The sequence below is a fragment of the Mastigoproctus giganteus genome, chromosome 13, assembly GCF_048544385.1.
Source record: "Mastigoproctus giganteus isolate SK-2022 chromosome 13, ASM4854438v1, whole genome shotgun sequence".
Classification (NCBI taxonomy): Eukaryota; Metazoa; Arthropoda; class Arachnida; order Uropygi; family Thelyphonidae; genus Mastigoproctus; species Mastigoproctus giganteus.
The window spans coordinates 174,083,316-174,101,009 of record NC_143587.1 but is presented as its reverse complement, the minus strand read 5'-3'; positions in this window follow the sequence as shown (position 1 = coordinate 174,101,009).

The window sequence follows — 17,694 nt, the reverse complement described above, 5'->3', positions numbered from 1 at the left end:
CAAGCCTCCTTGTGAAGTTCCCCAATCAAGGACCACCATGCATCAGTTCTTTCTTCTTTCACACAGCATTCTGGTAGGTTCTCCCACTGAAAGTGAAAGAACTGATGATGTAAAACATTTCTTGCTTCATCTATTTCTTTACCGACACCAAGAAATACTGGAAAGTTGTCCACAGAAATTTGAAATTGATGCTGATTTACCCAGTTGGTAAAATTTGTTCAAACTTTTTTAATTTTTAAGAACATCTTTTTCAGTGAGCATCATCTAGTCATGTGCAGCCATAAAATACTTTCTCACTGAGTAAAACAAAGAATTTTTTCCACCTGTTTCAGATTCTACTGTTATCTAAACTAGACTGTATAGTAATCAATTTCAAAAACTGAAGTGGAACATTTGAAAACTTTTAATAAAATAAAATTGCACGTAACACTCTTCAACATTTAGGAGTAATGACTTCAGTACATGGATGTGAGGTACGTTGAATTGAATGTTCCGAGTTGAATATTATGTTCCGAGTAGGAACTAGTATGCAGTCTTTCTTTGTCATTATCCTTCTGACATTGATGACTCCTTGATCTTGCAGTTCCCGTTTTAACTCTTCATCTGGCAGGTTCATGTGGTCCCATTTGGTGATGACACCTCTTGATATGATCAGGGAAATGTGTGGTGAAACTGTAACAGAAATTCCACCAAACATTTTTAGTTTCAGTAGTAGCTCAGATTTTTGAACATTGGCAACTTCAACCAGTAAGTCTCCTGATCTTAAATGAACTGTCTTGGGGGTACCTATTATGCTTTCTAGGCATAATAGAAATGGCGAGAGTTTGCCAATTGGTTGTTCTTGGGTCGAGTGAATAATAAGGAAAGTTGGAGTTCTATTTCTGGCTACATCAGTCTTTTTAAGCTTAGCTGCATAGATTTTACAGATTTTTTCACCCTGTAAGGGCAAAAAATCTATGCACCCAGTGGATTTCTGGGTTTTAGGAACTGTTTGCTCCATTTTGCCCTGGAAGGGAGAGCTTTTCTCCTCCAGGTTACCAGCCCCGCCACATGGAGGCAGGAGCAGTGCTACCTTTGTGACGGTAGTGGGTTAATAATAAAACAAAAAATTAAGAGAAGAAAGAAGGAAGAAGGTTACTTTTCCTTCTGATCTAGTAAAGTGCTTTCTTTACTGAATGAATTGAGCGTTAATGTAATGCTGAAAACAAGGAAATGATTTTATTTCACCAAGAAAGAGCTAATTTACTGGCAAAGACACTTGATCACAAAATCGCTTGGCACCCAGGGCCCAATGAGTCAGTCAATAGCTACTTCTTATTGTTGGTATGTTGTTTTTTTTTTTTTTTTTTTTTTGTTAGTTGTTGGCGCATCAGCTTCTATGGCCATATTGCACCTCCCAAAGTTTTTGCATTTTACTGTGATCCAAGCCCGAGGCGGGAATCGAACCTGCGACCATTGGGTTGCCACGCAGGCACTTTACCTACCTGGCTAGCCCAGTCGGCAAGGTATGTTGTTTAATGGCATATGTTATGCTGGATGATGGTACTGCCTAGCCACCAAAGCCAGTAATCATGGCATTCTTACAAGCCTGTTTTTGCAGCCTGTCTGCATTTTTGGGATATTAAATGTGCGGAGATGAATAACTCAATTGTTACTGAGATCCACTCCCTAAGTTTCAGTTTCTTTATTAAATGAATAAATAAATTCCATTTGTTCTCAAATACAGCTGAAGAAAGAAGTCTACACATTTGTTGTGAATGCATAGACACTAAATTAAGGGTAGCTAGAATTTTTAGAACCACAGTTTACAATAGGTTGAGTATTTTTGTTATGGGCTTGTTCTATAATCTGTAAAATAAGGATATGAATATTATCATATAGCAAAAGATTATCATAATTTTTAGTTAAAAAATGAATTAAACTCACCAATATTTTTTCTTTTGCAAAAGACATAATGAAATTTCCTCACAATCCCTAAAATTAAACCTTTAGTAACTGAAAATATATAATGGATCAGAACCAGAGGGGGAGGTAGAACTGGTTTTCTTACATATTCATCTGTTATCATATATCTTCCATAATTCCATATTTCATATGCATGACCGTGAGCTTCTTCATATACATGGCTGTTTCAAAAAATTATATATAAATAAAACTTTAAATTTCATCTTTACAGAAACATTACTGCCCAAAGGCATTGTAATATTTTGTTTCTGCAAATGTTTATAAAAATATTAAAGTTAATTACTATTCATACTGCATAATAAGGATTCAAAGGATGTGCATACGATCTTAAGATATGAAATATCTTAAGATAGTATGCACATCATTTATAATTTGCATCAGTTTCTGCTGTCTTATTACACTGTTGCATTATCTTTATAAGAGATGCCACAATAGTCCATGATACTTCTTGCATATCAACCATGCAAATTGGTTGATATGCACCCATAAATGTTGTTTATTGTCAGTGACTGTATCATTCTGTTGCGCATTTATTGGTGTTAAAGAGACCAATTAAGTGTGGGAGTAGTAAAGCTCTCAGCTCCATACTCAATGCCACAGCTTATACTTGGGAATCAGACAAAATATCTATTCTATAACTTCAAAACAGCAGCAATACCCAAGGAAGACTGGACTGGTCCCACAGGGTGTAGTTATTGTCAGTGACTATATTTTAGCAAGGTATTTGACTCAGTCATTCATGAGAGGTTACTGTATAAGCTGGAACATGTTGGGATTACTGGAAAAACTCTAAAATGGATAGCTGGGTGGCTGCAGGGCAGAAGGCTGTGATTAATAGATATTCTTTGGACTGAGGTAAAGTCAGAAATGGGATCCCCCAAAGATTTGTTCTTGGACCACTGTTGTTTCTGACTTTCATAAACAACAAAGATGATGGTATAGAAGGCTTGATATCAAAATTTGCTGATGATAAAGATTGGTAGAGTAGTTAATGATCAGTAGCAAAGTAGTGTCCCTTGAGGATGACTTGAACAGGTTGCAAGAATGGTCAGAAAAGTGGCAGCTATGTTTTAATGCAGCAAAATGGGGAACAGCAAATACTAAATAAATTATACATGTGGTGAGGTTAAATCAGAAACAGTAGAGGATGAAAAGGAGTTATAATATGGGCATATATGAAGTTTTCTGAGTAGTGTAAACAGGCAGCCAGGAAAACTCATGGTGTTCTATCGATGATTTATCGAACATTATCCTGTAGAGATATGGAAGTCATAGCCCCTACTGTATAAGGCAATTGTAACACCACACCTGGAATACTGTGTTTAAGTATGGAGACCTCAATTCTGATGGGATTCTTCCTCTTACTCAGATTACGAACCTGAGGGGGCATAAATTCAAATTGAGGAAAGACAGTTATAGACTAGATGTGCGGAAATTTTCCTTTAGCCAGCGGGTAGTTGATTATTAGAACAAACTTCCATCTTTTGTGGAAGTTGATAGCTTAAATAAATTCAAGGAGGAACTAGACAAACATTTGGAATGAATGGATCAGTGATGGGAAGGGTTTTTTTTTTTTTGGGCTGATGCTGAATAAGCTTGCTTTCTTGCATCATATGCCTCTATTAATGCTAATGTTTATATTGAATGACTGAATGATTTTTTTTAAAATCCATCATTATATAAGTTTAAGTAATGACACATGTCCTCAAAAATTTCTTTGCTGTTATCAGATTGTTCTTCATGATTGATAGATGAAAAGCATGCAAGGCTTCATTCATATATCATTCAAAGCAACAAATGCAGCATGTTTGAAGCAGTTGACATGTGCTGAAATAAAAATATAGTCTGCAGCACATTGATTTCATATTGTGTTTTGCTTTTGGGAATACAATACAATTCTCTTTCATAGCATTCTTTGATAGTTTTTTTTTTGAAGCACTGGATTATACCTAAAGTTGCTGAAGGCCTAATATTAGGTGGGATACTCAGCAGTGATTACTTGTTTGCCAGTCACTTGGGAGTGAATGGTGCAGTTATTTACAATGAAACTTTTCTATTCTCCCTGCTCATCTTGCAATCCAAGTGTTTAGATTGCAAGATGAGCAGGGAGAATAGAAACATTTTGATGAGATCCAAGAGCCTATTGGTTTGCTGGATACACAATCAGCAATGTCTTCAAATCTTTAAAGCATTAGGCTTCTGGGCTTTCTGAATTGGAGAGGAAGCTTCTCTGTGCCAGACTGACAACATAAAAAAACAAAAAAAAAGTTCACTTTCATCAGCACTGAAGATGTTATTCTGATTGTATGTCAACAAAACATTTTTTAAACAATTCTCCTTCCATTCCTTCATAGATGAAACAAAAGCCCTTCCCTTTAGCCTTGATGATAGTTACATCTTTAAATAATTCCCACATCAATACATTGTGATCACAGAAATCACAATACATTGTGATTTCTGTATTCATAAATGATATTGATGATGGTATATCAAGCTTAATGTCCAAGTGTGCAGACGATACAAAGATTGGCACGGTTATTACGGCCACTACTGACGATATGCTGCTACAACAGGATCTGGAAAGGTTGAGCAGATGGGCTGAGAGGTGGCAAATGATGTTTAACATTGACAAATGTAAAGTACTACATATGGGAAACAGTAACTCCAGAGCAACATATCAACTCTGTGGTACTACACTGACAGTGGTAGAGAATGAAAAGGACTTGGGGGTAATTGTGCAGGCAGATATGAAATTCTCTGAGCAGTGCAGATGGGCTGCAAAAGGAGCTCATGGTGTCTTGTCAATGATATACAGGAATTTTTAAGGAGGTGATTATTCCCTTGTATAAGGCCACACGTTGAGTACTGTATACAGGTCTGGAGGCCTCATTTCAAGAAAGATGTACAGCTGCTGGAACGAGTAGAGAGAAGGGCAACAAGATTAGTGAATGGAACAAAGGCTTATGAAGAAAGGCTTAAGTTTTGCAAATTACAATGTCTGGTGACTAGGCACCGGCAAGGTGATCTGATAGAAGTGTATAAAGCGTTGAATGGTTTGAGCATACTCAGTGCCAATGGGATTCTTCCTCTTGCTCAGAATAATCACCTCAGAGGACATAAATTCAAATTGAGGAAAGACATGTAGGATAGATGTGCGGAAATTTGCCTTTAGCCAGTGGGTAGTTGGTTGGTGGAACAGACTTCCATCCCTTGTTGTGGAAGTTGACAGCCTAAATAAATTTAAGGCTCAGCTGGACAGGTATTTCAAATGAATGGAGGGGTGAAATGGGAGTGGGTTTTTTTTTTTTTTTTTTTGGCTGATGCTGCAGTAACTTGCTCTCTTGCATCATATGCCTCTACTAATGCTAATGCTGTCGCCCAGTGGTTCCTTTATCTGCAGATTCTTAATCTGATCATCAGCAGTGGTTCCTTTATCTGCAGATAAAGGAATCACTGGGCGACAGTGATCACAATGTATTGATGTGGGAATTATTTAAAGATGTAACTACCATCAAGGCTAAAGGGAAGGGCTTTTGCTTTCGTAAAAGTGACTACAGAGGTCTCAGTCAGTTTTTAAATTCTGTAATGTGGGATCAACTGATGATGTTACCAATGTTGAATCTTAAATGGGAAGCCTTCAGGGACTGAATTTTAGAGGCTACTAGGCTTTTCATTCCAACTAAGAAATACTGTTCAAGGTTTAGGATGTCAGATGAATTAATGAGACTAGTGGCAGAGAGGACGAACGTATGGGATGCATATAAAGTATAAGGTGACACAGAAGCCTATAGCAGGTATAAACTAGTTTGTAATCAAGTCACGAAGGAGGTTAGGCAGGTGAAGGCAGATTATGAGAAATCTTTGGCCAAGAATGCAAAGAAAAACAGCAGGTTCTTCACTTATATAAACTCTAGGAGGAAAGGGATGAATCAGATTGGACCACTTAACATATATTGACTATTGAGGTTAGCTGATAAACTGAATGAGCATTTTGCATCTATATTCACACGTGAGGAGTTATTCAATGAGGGGAGTGCCAGAAATTTATCAAATGCTAATAGGGAGTTCTTCAAATCCTGTTAGCATTTATCAAATGCTAACAGGATTCCGTCCACCTGGGGTGGACGGAATCTATCCAGTTATATTAAAGGAGGCAGCAAAGTAAGTAAGCAAACCCTTAGCCATAATTATGAGAGCTTCCTTGGACTCAGGGGAGGTCACCATGGACTGGAGGTGTGCAAATTTATCACCAATTCACAAAGGAGGTTCAAAAGGTGACACAAGTAACTGCAGACCTGTTAGCTTAACTTGTGTTCTTAAGATTGCTTACATCATAGTAAGCAATCAATTTGGTCTTGTCTGACCAATTTGATTGCTTACTATGATGTAGTCACAAAGGAACTGAATGCCAAAAATAATTTTGATATCATGTACTTGGATTTCAGGAAAGCTTTTGATACTGTTGCACATGGAAGAATGCTGTACAAATTGGAGAGGTATGGCATTAAGAGTAAGTTACTACAATGGATAAAGGGATGGTTGAGTGGGAGACAACAGAGAGTGGTAATCAATGGACACTGTTCTTCGTGGACAAATGTTATTAGTGGAGTTCCCCAAGGTTCGGTGTTGGGGCCATTGTTGATTTGTATATTTTTCAATGATATTGATGAAGGTATACCAGGTTTAATGTCCAAGTTTGCAGATGATAGAAAGGTTGGCAGGGCTGTTAATGACAGTAAAGACAGCATGCTGCTTCAACTAGATCTAAATAAGTTGGGAAGATGGGCTGAGAAGTGACAACTGGAGTTTAACATTGACAAATGCAAAGTACTGCATATGGGAAGCAATAACCGAAGAGAAACATACCAACTGGGTGGTACTACACTCAGGGAAATGGAAAGTGAAAAAGACCTGGTGGTAATTATGCAGCCAAATATGAAGTTCACTGAGCAGTACAGACAGGCTGCCAGGGCAGGTCATGGAGTCTTGTCAATAACCTTGTTAAGGTTATACAAGGCAATGGTCAGGCCACACCTAAAGGCCACTGTACAGGTGTGGAGGCCTAATTTTAGGAAGGATGTAGAGTAGCTAGAACGAGTACAAAGAAGGGAAACAAGATTGGTGAGGGGAACAAAGGGGTGCTTTACCAAGAAAGGCTTAAGTTCTGCAAATTACAGCGACTGGAGAGTAGGCACCTGCGAGGTGATCTGATTGTGGTGTATAAGGCCTTGAATGGGTTGAGCAAGCTGAATGTTGATGGGATTGTTCGTCTTGCTCAGACTAAGAATCTGAGGGGGCACAGTTTCAAATTGAGGAAAGATATTTGTAAAATAGATGTGTGGAAATTTGTCTTTAGCCAGCAGGTAGTTGATTGGTGGAACAGGCTTCCATCTTTTGTTGTGGAAGCTAATAGCCTAAATAAATTTAAGGTTGAGCTGGACTGGCATTCAGAACAAATGGAGGGATGAAATGGGAGGGTTTTTTTTTTTTTTTTGGCTGATGCTGCAGAAGCTTGCTTTCTTGCATCGTATGCCTCTACTAATACTAATGCTAGATTCAGTGTTGATGGTTAGAGCCAGCCCATGAGTTTTAAATTTCTGGAACCATCCATCAGAAGACTTGAAATCTTCAATATTCATGTGAAGCATAAATGAGTGTTTCTTAATTTGAAAAAGATTTCCATCTACTTGAAAGTTTTTTTTACATGCATCATCATTAGCCATTCCAAGATTTCCATTTCATGCTCTGATCATACTCAGTGCAGCAGATTTCTATAAGCTTTCAATCTTTTAGAATAGTGAACAGTGTACTTTTGAGGAAGGCCAAACTTTGGTCTTAGAATGTACGCTAACATCTAAAGCTTCTAAAATCTTGTCTGGAATTGGCATATTGATAAATGTACATATTGATAAACATATAATCTATACATACTGTATAATGAAATGAACTTCTAGTTGAAGTTAATTTCATTATGCTAACGAGTGTGAGAATTGCCAATGAGCATAGGAAATCATAGAGTGATTTCTCATGGTCAGCCTGCACGTTCATCATTAGCTTCAATAAATTAGCATTTTTTATAAAATGCTAATTTTACAAAAAAAAAAAAAAAAAAAGTAGAGTGGAGGAAATATTTGGGTGATTATAGAGGATTTGTTCATTTTTCAAGATCATTTCAATGAATGTCAAATAGCATTAGGTTTATGGGAAATCAGTTGTCCTATCATAGGTCATTACAATGTGCTGGCATGTTAAAAAGACAGTCACTATAAACAGCTTTGACTATATCATGTGTATTTGTACTAGGATTTCGAGACTTGTCAAAAACCGTTCATGCAATAAGAATGTGTTCACCAACATTTACATCATCATCACCCTTAAGAAGATGAAACTGAATAATCTGCACATTATAATGATTTTTACATAATTATCATTCACGGTCAGACTGATAGAAACGTGGACTGGCAACAATTATTCCATTAAAAAAAATAATAATAAAAAAAAAAAAATAAGCCCTTGCTATTTTTTGTATTTATTTTATTATTATGGTTAAATATCATTTGGACAATGCACAGTGTCATAGAGAATTTGGCTGCAAACAATAATATATTATTTCATTGCCGTGCAGTGATTTGTTTTGTAAAGTACTAATCACTATGGCAGTTAAAATAATTTCTGTTATTGTTTGACAAAGAATTAGGAAAGACTTTTGTGCCAAACTGGAGTAAATCACTAAGAAGCCATATGAGATAAGTTCATGAAGTTGTGAAATTATCTCAAAAATTATGAAGTCGGTGAGAGTATCTTAAAAGTGATGCAGGTGAGGAAAGTGGTATGACACCAGCAAAGAAATGGCTGATCTAACACTGCTACAACAGCATTTGAAGATGTTACAACAGATGCAAATGTTGCAAGAGTGGAATATCTGAGACCTGGGGGTAATTGTGCAGTTAGATATGATTGAGGCTTAGAGGGGAACAGGTATCCTGTGTGTTATCTGACACTCAGCCTAAAACACTGATGGATCCAATATCTCTCTATTACAGAAGATTTAGGAGAAGTCCGGTTGGCCTGCCTCCCTAAAATCCACTCATGCACACCTCGATGGTAAGCCCTGTTACGTCACTTAGGTGGCAACGAACGTGTAAAGTGGTTCTCTTCAAGACGCCTGGTCAGCGTGAAGAGGAAAAGACCAGGCTGCCATGCACAGAAACTTAACTTGGCCTGTTATAACGTAAGATCACTCATCGGTGAAGACAGGATATTAGAGCTGGAAAAGGAATTAGAAAATGTGAATTGGAATATCATCGGTTTGGCTGAAACAAGAAGAAGAAGAAATGAATCACTTATAAGTTTATCAAGTGGAAATCTGCTGTACACCAATGGAAACAGTGAAAGGATGAAGGTGGAGTGGAGTTTCTGGTCCATAAAGATTTAAAAAACAACATTTTGGAATTCAAAAGTACATCACCAAGGTTTGATTTTGATTTGATTTGGATTTTATTGGCGCATTAGCAACTAGGGCTATAATGCGCCAAGACCAGGTAATACATAAAAATTTAACATCTCAGTGACCTAATTAATTAGGCCACCATGTCCAGATCTAATAACAAGACATCACCAAGGGTGTCAAGACTAATACTCAAGATTTCTAAGAGGTACAAGATAAAGGTTATAATGATTTATACCCCAACATCGAGCCATAATGATGAAGAGGTTGAAGAAATGTACACCGAAATTGAGAGTCTTCTAGATGAGCAGAAAACCCACTACACTATTATTATGGGGAACTTCAATGCTAAGGTTGCAAAAATACAAAACAGCACAGAAAGGGGAACTATAGGAAATTTTGGAATTGGTGAAAGACATGAAAGAGGTGAAAGACTTGTGGAATTTTCAGAATCTCAAGGATTGTCAATAATGAACACTTTTTTTCAAGAAAAGGGTGAACAGAAAGTGGACATGGAAGAGTCCACTAACGCGGGTGGACAGTGCAATGTTGGGCCTGTTTGGTGTGACATAAATACTGGGAAAGGGAAAATGAGAGTAGGAGTATGTTATAGTCCTAATGACTCTGATGACTACAACACACAATTGTGCAGAGAAATAGAATGGGCCAGTAAATCAAAATGGCTTGTAATGCTGGATTTTAACTTTCCAGATATTGAGTAGAAATTGAGTAGAGAGGGAGAAGACAGAGAGTGGTAATCAATGGACACTGCGCGTCGTGGACTAATGTTATTAGTGGAGTCCCTCAGGGCTCAGTGTTGGGTCCATTATTGTTTTCTGTATTCATAAATGATATTGATGATGGTATATCAAGCTTAATGTCGAAGTTTGCAGACGATACAAAGGTAGGCAGGGTTGTCAAGGACACTACTGACACTATGCTGCTGCAACAGGATCTGGAAAGGTTGAGCAGATGGGCTGAGAGGTGGCATATGAAGTTTAACATTGACAAATGTAAAGTACTACATATGGAAAACAGCAACCCCAGAGCAAAGTATCAACTCTGTGGTATTACACTGACAGTGGTAGAGAATGAAAGGGACTGGGGGTGGTTGTGCAGGCAGATATGAAGTTCTCTGAGCAGTGCAGACGGGCTGCAAGAGTAGCTCATGGTGTATTGTCAATGATATATAGGAATTTTTCTAGCAGGGATAAGGAGGTGATTATTCCCTTGTATAAGGCAATGGTCAGGCCACACCTAGAGTACTGTATACAGGCCTGGAGGCCTCATTTCAAGAAGGATGTAGAGCTGCTGGAACGAGTACAGAGAAGGGCAACAAGATTAGTGAATGGAACAAAGGGGTGCTCTTACGAAGAAAGGCTTAAGATTTGCAAATTACAGTGTCTGGAGACTAGGCACCAGCGAGGTGATCTGATAGAGGTGTATAAAGCATTGAATGGTTTGAGCATGCTCAATGCTGATGGGATTCTTCCTCTCGCTAAGAATAATCACCTGAGAGGGCATAAATTCAAATTGAGGAAAGACAGATGTAGGATAGACGTGCGGAAATTTGCCTTTAGCCAGCGAGTGGTTGGTTGGTGGAACAGACTTCTATCCCTTGTCGTGGAAGTTGATAGCCTAAATAAGTTTAAGGCTCAGCTGGACAGGTATTTTGAACGAACAGAGGGGTGAAGTGGGAGTGGTTTTTTTTTTTTTTTTTTGGCTGATGCTGCATAAGCTTGCTTGCTTGCATCAAATGCCTCTACTAATGCTGATGCTAATGCTAATGCTAGAAAGTAATGCTGGATTTTAACTTTCCAGATATTGAGTAGAACTTGGGGGTTGGTCACTCGCACGTTAGCAAGACTTTTGTAGATTTATTGGAGGATTGATTTCTGCAGCAACATGTTCGAGGAGCAACCACAGGGAGTAATACCCTTGATCTGATTATCAGCAGTGATTATTCATGCATTAAAAATTTGCAGATAAAGTAACCACTAGGCGACAGTAATCACAGTGTACTGATATGGGATTTACTTAAAGATGTAACTACCATCAAGAGTAAGGGGAAGAGCATTTGCTTTCATACAGGGGTCTCTGACAGTTTTTAAATTCTGTACAGTAATGCTGAATTCTAAACTTAATCTTGGAAGATACTAGGCTTTTCATTCCAAATAAAAAGGTTCAGGCCTAAATGGGCATCAGATGAATTAATGAGGCTCGGGGAGAGAAGAAAAATGTATGGGATGCATATAAATTATCAGATGACACAGAAGCCTATGCAAAGAAAAACAAAGAATTTTTTACTTACGTAAACTCTAGAGGGAAAGTGATGAATCAGATTAGACCGCTTAACTTAGATGGTTTGACTATTGATGATCATGCTCAGGTAGCTGATAAACTGACAGTATTTTGCATTTACATTCACACATGAGTATTTATTCAATGAGGGGAATGTCAGAAGTTTATCAAACTCTAACAGGGAGCTAAGTGATTTTGTAATAACTGAGAGCAAAGTGGAGGAGAAATTGTTGAAGTTAAAACTGAAGTTGTTGAAGTTGAATTGTTGAAGTTGATATGTCCTTAAAAAATAAAATTTAACTTCAACTTTCCTATATTTTAAATGTATTGTATTATTATTCAATGTGTTAAGAAAGAAACACATATATTACTATATAATGAAATTTTGGTAACTATTTCATTAAACTGTTTTTTTTGTAATTTTATTTTATGCATTTAAAAACATTATTCTGAGAAGGGGTCCGTGGCATTCACCTGACTGGCAAAGGAGTCCGTGGAACTAAGAAGGTTAAGAACCCCTGCTTTAAACAATTTTCTGTCATCCTTTTAATTTTTATTAAAACATGTACCAGAAAAGTAATTTAAATAAATCGTATTTTTTTTAATTAAAATTTATTTTTTAAAATGTTTTATAGGTGAGGGCACAATTTCCATTCTTGCCTCATCCCTAATGGTAGTCGAGCATTCTGGTCTCTTCCCAAAGCTATTGGCCGCAACTTTTGCCCATCTCTGCTCCCACCACTGTCAAAATCAGATGGTTTTATTGTCATTTCAGCCAAGGATAAAGCTTACCTGTTAGACCCCATTTATCTTTCAACTCATGTATTAATGATCTTGGTAAAACACCTTCCATCATTCCCAGCACACTCCATTCGATGTCTCCTGTGGTTTTCCACCAAAAGGATGTCAGAAGGATTTTGACAAATCTTGATGCTAAGAAAGCGCCAGGTCCCGATGGTATTTCTTCACTTGTTCTCAAAACCTGCACTCCTGTTCTTTGCTGCCTTTTTTCACTTTCTTATTCCAAAGGAGTTTTTCCTTCTGCTTGGAATTTATTCATATCCAGCCAGTTCCTAAATACAGTGGCAAATCCCTCCCATCCAATTATCATCTCATTGCAATTACTTCTACTCTTTCTACAGTAATGGAGAAATCAATTAACACCCAACTTTTAAGCTATCTAGAAACTTTGTGTGATCAACGATTGCCAGTATGGATTCCGTCAGTGTCGATCCGGTGGTGATATTCTGTCTTATGTTACTCATTTTGGAGCTTTTTTTTTTTTTCTTTGACTGATGCTGCATAAGCTTACTTTCTTGCATTGTGTGCCTCTGGTAATGCTAATTTATGGACAAATTCAATGGAAAAATTTAGTAAAACACAAGCAGTTGCTCTTGACATCTCAAAGGCTTTCGATTGTGTTTGGCATAAAAGTCTTCTAAACAAGCCTTCATCTTATGGTTTGCCAACTGTTTTTAGTAATTGGTTATCCAGTTTTCTCTCTGATTGCTCACTGAGGGTGATGGTAGATGGCTCTCTGTGTTCTAACTTCTCCACTAATGCTGGTGTCCCCCAAGGTTCAGTTCTTTCCCCCACTCTTTTCTTCTTGTATATTAATGACCTTCTTCCATTGACTGCAAATCCTATCCATAGTTTTAGAGACGGTCGTGTTCCAAGCCGCTAAGTGGATTTTTCTTATTTATTGATTTGAAATTATTGTTTTTCTAAAACTTTTGATTTAAATTTAGTAGTATAACATTATTTTGTGATTTTCTGATTAACTTGGTGTAATTATTCTTTACTCGGCCTTGTATTTGCATAAAAGTATCGGTAAAGGTTTCCACGTGTTTCAACTCCGGTACCATTCGTAATTTTCCCGCCATTGTGATACGATAGTTGTATGCCGTACTAGATAGCGTTAGTTGAACTTCGTTAGCAGTTAAATTGTACGTTTAAATAAATACATCTAACGACTTAGATTACAAACGTAATATAATTAATTATATTTAACATAATTAATAACATAACATAATTAATTAATAAATTAATAGAATCATGACTCAGACCAGAGCAGCAAAGCAAAAGGCTCAAGCTAATGGAAGCGCTGTGGCTCAGAGCAGAACTGAGGGGGGCAGTTGTCCTCTGACTCACAGCCTTATAAAATGCACTGTTTGCTTGATGTTTGCAGAGCAATCGGGTACGGGACATGATACTGCCAAGGGGGATGTCTTTGTGTGTGCGCGATGCAAGGAGTGTATCGATATCAGGCAACAACTCGGCGTTCTTGTGGGCCTATATGAGAGCTTGAAGGACAGGGTGGATGCCCTCGAAGAAACTAAATTGAGGGGCCCATCAAGCTCTCAGCTGCCCACATCAACGCCAGAGCTTGCACTTGGGCATCGCGTGACACAGAGACAACCCCCAAGGCAGAATGCGCTGGTCCCGAAGGAACTAGTAGTTGTTGGTGACTCTATTGTCAGGGAAACGGGGAACATGCTTTGTAAAAAAGATAGGTGGAACAGGACCAGGGTATGTCTGCCAGGGGCAAAGGTTGATGACGTTGTAGAGCGAATATCATCTTTTAAGGGCACAAAAGGTGATATAGTTGTACACGTTGGCACTAACGATATTAAGAGTAGGAGACCGGCAGAATTACTTAACAAGTACAAGTCACTGTTGAACAAAAGCCGAGAATTAGGGTTGAATTTGAAAGTGTCTGCAATTCTTCCCAGACACGATAGGAGGGAGTATATGATGAGAGCCTTGTCGATCAATTCGGCCCTGGAAAGATTGTGCAAGGCTCAAGGGGTAGAATTTTTTTCAGCCTGGACTGTACTTGTTAACAGGAGAGATTGCTTCTACAGGGATGGGATACACTTAAATAGAAAGGGTGCAAGAATATTTGCTGATGCTATCGAGGCAGTGTTAGGTGGGTCGGAAAACTGCTAGCTTGGGGGGGAGACAAAGACCAATAGATTGACAGTAGCCACTGGCAGAGGTGAAAGAGATTCTTGCACTGCTTCTATTAGAATGAGCAGAAGCCTGAAAAACAAGATGCATGGTATTTCAGAGACTGCTGGGAGCCATTGCGGTACAAGTAAACACATGGGTTGTGTTAGGGTAGCTAAGAATAGAAACAGGTGCAGGTATACTTGCGTGTACACCAATGCTAGGAGTTTAGTAAATAAATTTGATGAATTTGAGGTATTGCTCAAAACATCAAAGGCAGATATTGTTGGGATATCAGAGACGTGGTGTCACACAGATATAAGGGATGCAGAACTGCAATTTGGGGAGTACAACGTCTACAGAAAGGATAGACAGGATAGGAAGGGGGAGGGGTTATGCTATTAGTTAAGAAACACATAAAAACCAAGGAAGTGAAGCCAGTCGACATCGCTGGACAGTGCAGTGTTGAGTCAGTTTGGTGTGACATAAGCATTGGGAGATCAAAATTGAGAGTAGGAGTGTGCTATAGGCCTAATGACTCTGATGAGTATAATAAGGAACTGTACAGGGAAATAGAGTGGGCCAGTAAATCAGAGAGTCTTATAATGGGAGATTTTAATTTCCCAGATATTGACTGGAATTTGGGGGCTGGTTACTCACACACTAGCAGGGCTTTTGTGGATTTATTGGATGATTGTTTTCTACATCAGCATGTTCGGGAGGCAACTAGAGGGAGTAATACTCTTGATTTGATTATCAGCAGTGATTCTTCATGCATTAAGAATCTGCAGATAAATGAACCACTAGGTGGCAGTGATCACAGTGTGCTGAAGTGGGATATACTGAAAGAGGTAACTACCATTAGGGGTAAAGGGAAGGGTTATTGCTTCCGTAAAGGAGACTACGATGGACTGAGACAGTATTTAAATTCTATACAGTGGGACCAACTGATGATGTTACCAACAGCAAATTCAAAATGGGAAGCATTCAAAGAACTTATCTTGGAAGCTACCAGGCTTTACATACCAACTAAGAAATATTGTTCAAGGTTTAGGCCAAAATGGATGTCAGATGAACTAATGAGGCATATGACAGAGAAGAAAAATGCATGGAATACTTACAAATTAACACATGACACAGAAGCCTATGATAGATACAAGTTGATATGCAACCAAGTTACAAAGGAGGTTAGGCAGGCGAAGGCAGATTACGAGAAATCCTTGGCAAGGGACGCAAAGAAAAACAGCAAAGAGTTCTTTACTTATGTAAACTCTAGAAGGAAGGGGATGAATCAGATTGGTCCACTTGATATTGATGGGTCAACTGTTGATGATCCTGCTCAGGTAGCTAACAAACTAAATGAATATTTTGCATCGACATTCACACATGAGGAGTTATTCATCAAGGTGAATGCCAGAGGTGTATTCAACTCAAGCAGTAAGCTACAGAATCTTGAAATAACTGGGAGTAAAGTGGAGGAGAAACTTTTGAAGATAAACACAAGAAAGGCACCCGGGGTGGATGGGATCTATCCAGTTATATTAAAGGAGGCAGCAAAGGAAGTAAGCAAACCCTTAGCCATAATTATGAGAGCTTCCTTGGACTCAGGGGAGGTACCCATAGACGGGAAATGTGCAAATGTGACCCCAATTCACAAAGGAGGATCAAAGGCAGACACAAGTAATTATAGACCTGTGAGCTTAACTTCTGTTCCAGGAAAATTAATGGAGGCACTGGTTAAAGAAGCACTGCAGGATCATTTAGACAAGACTTCAGTTATAGCTCAGACACAGCATGGTTTTGTTAAGGGGAAGTCTTGCCTGACCAACTTGATTGGATACTATGATGCAGTCACAAAAGAACTGGATGCAGGGAATAACTTTGATATTATATACTTGGATCTTAGAAAGGCTTTTGATACTGTTGCACATGGAAGACTGCTACACAAATTGGAGCAGTGTGACATTGGAGGCAAATTGCTGCTATGGATAAAGGGGTGGTTGAGGGGGAGAAGACAGAGAGTGGTAATCAGTGGACACTGCTCATCGTGGACTAATGTTATTAGTGGAGTCCCTCAGGGCTCAGTGTTGGGTCCATTATTGTTTTCTGTATTTATAAATGATATTGATGATGGTATATCAAGCTTAATGTCCAAGTTTGCAGATGATACAAAGGTTGGCAGGGTTGTCAAGGACACTGCTGACACTATGCTGCTGCAACAGGATCTGGAAAGGTTGAGCAGATGGGCTGAGAGGTGGCAAATGAAGTTTAACATTGACAAATGTAAAGTACTACACATGGGAAAAAGCAACCCCAGAGCAACGTATCAACTCTGTGGTACTACACTGACAGTGGTAGAGAATGAAAGGGACTTGGGGGTGATTGTGCAGGCAGATATGAAGTTCTCTGAGCAGTGCAGACGGGCGGCAAGAGTAGCTCATGGAGTATTGTCAATGATATACAGGAATTTTTCCAGCAGGGATAAGGAGGTGATTATTCCATTGTATAAGGCAATGGTCAGGCCACACCTAGAGTACTGTATACAGGTCTGGAGGCCTCATTTCAAGAAGGATGTAGAGCTGCTGGAACGAGTACAGAGAAGGGCAACAAGATTAGTGAATGGAACAAAGGGGTGCTCTTACGAAGAAAGGCTTAAGTTTTGCAAATTACAGTGTCTGGAGACTAGGCACCAGCGAGGTGATCTGATAGAGGTGTATAAAGCCTTGAATGGTTTAAGCATGCTGAATGCTGATGGGATTCTTCCTCTAGCTCAGAAAAATCACCTGAGAGGGCATAAATTCAAATTGAGGAAAGACAGATGTAGGATAGACGTGCGGAAATTTGCCTTTAGCCAGCGGGTGGTTGGTTGGTGGAACAGACTGCCATCACTTGTGGTGGAGGTTGATAGCCTAAATAAGTTTAAGGCTCAGCTGGACAGGTATTTTGAACGAATAGAGGGGTGAAGTGGAAGTGGGTTTTTTTTTTTTTTTTTTGGCTGATGCTGCATAAGCTTGCTTTCTTGAATCAAATGC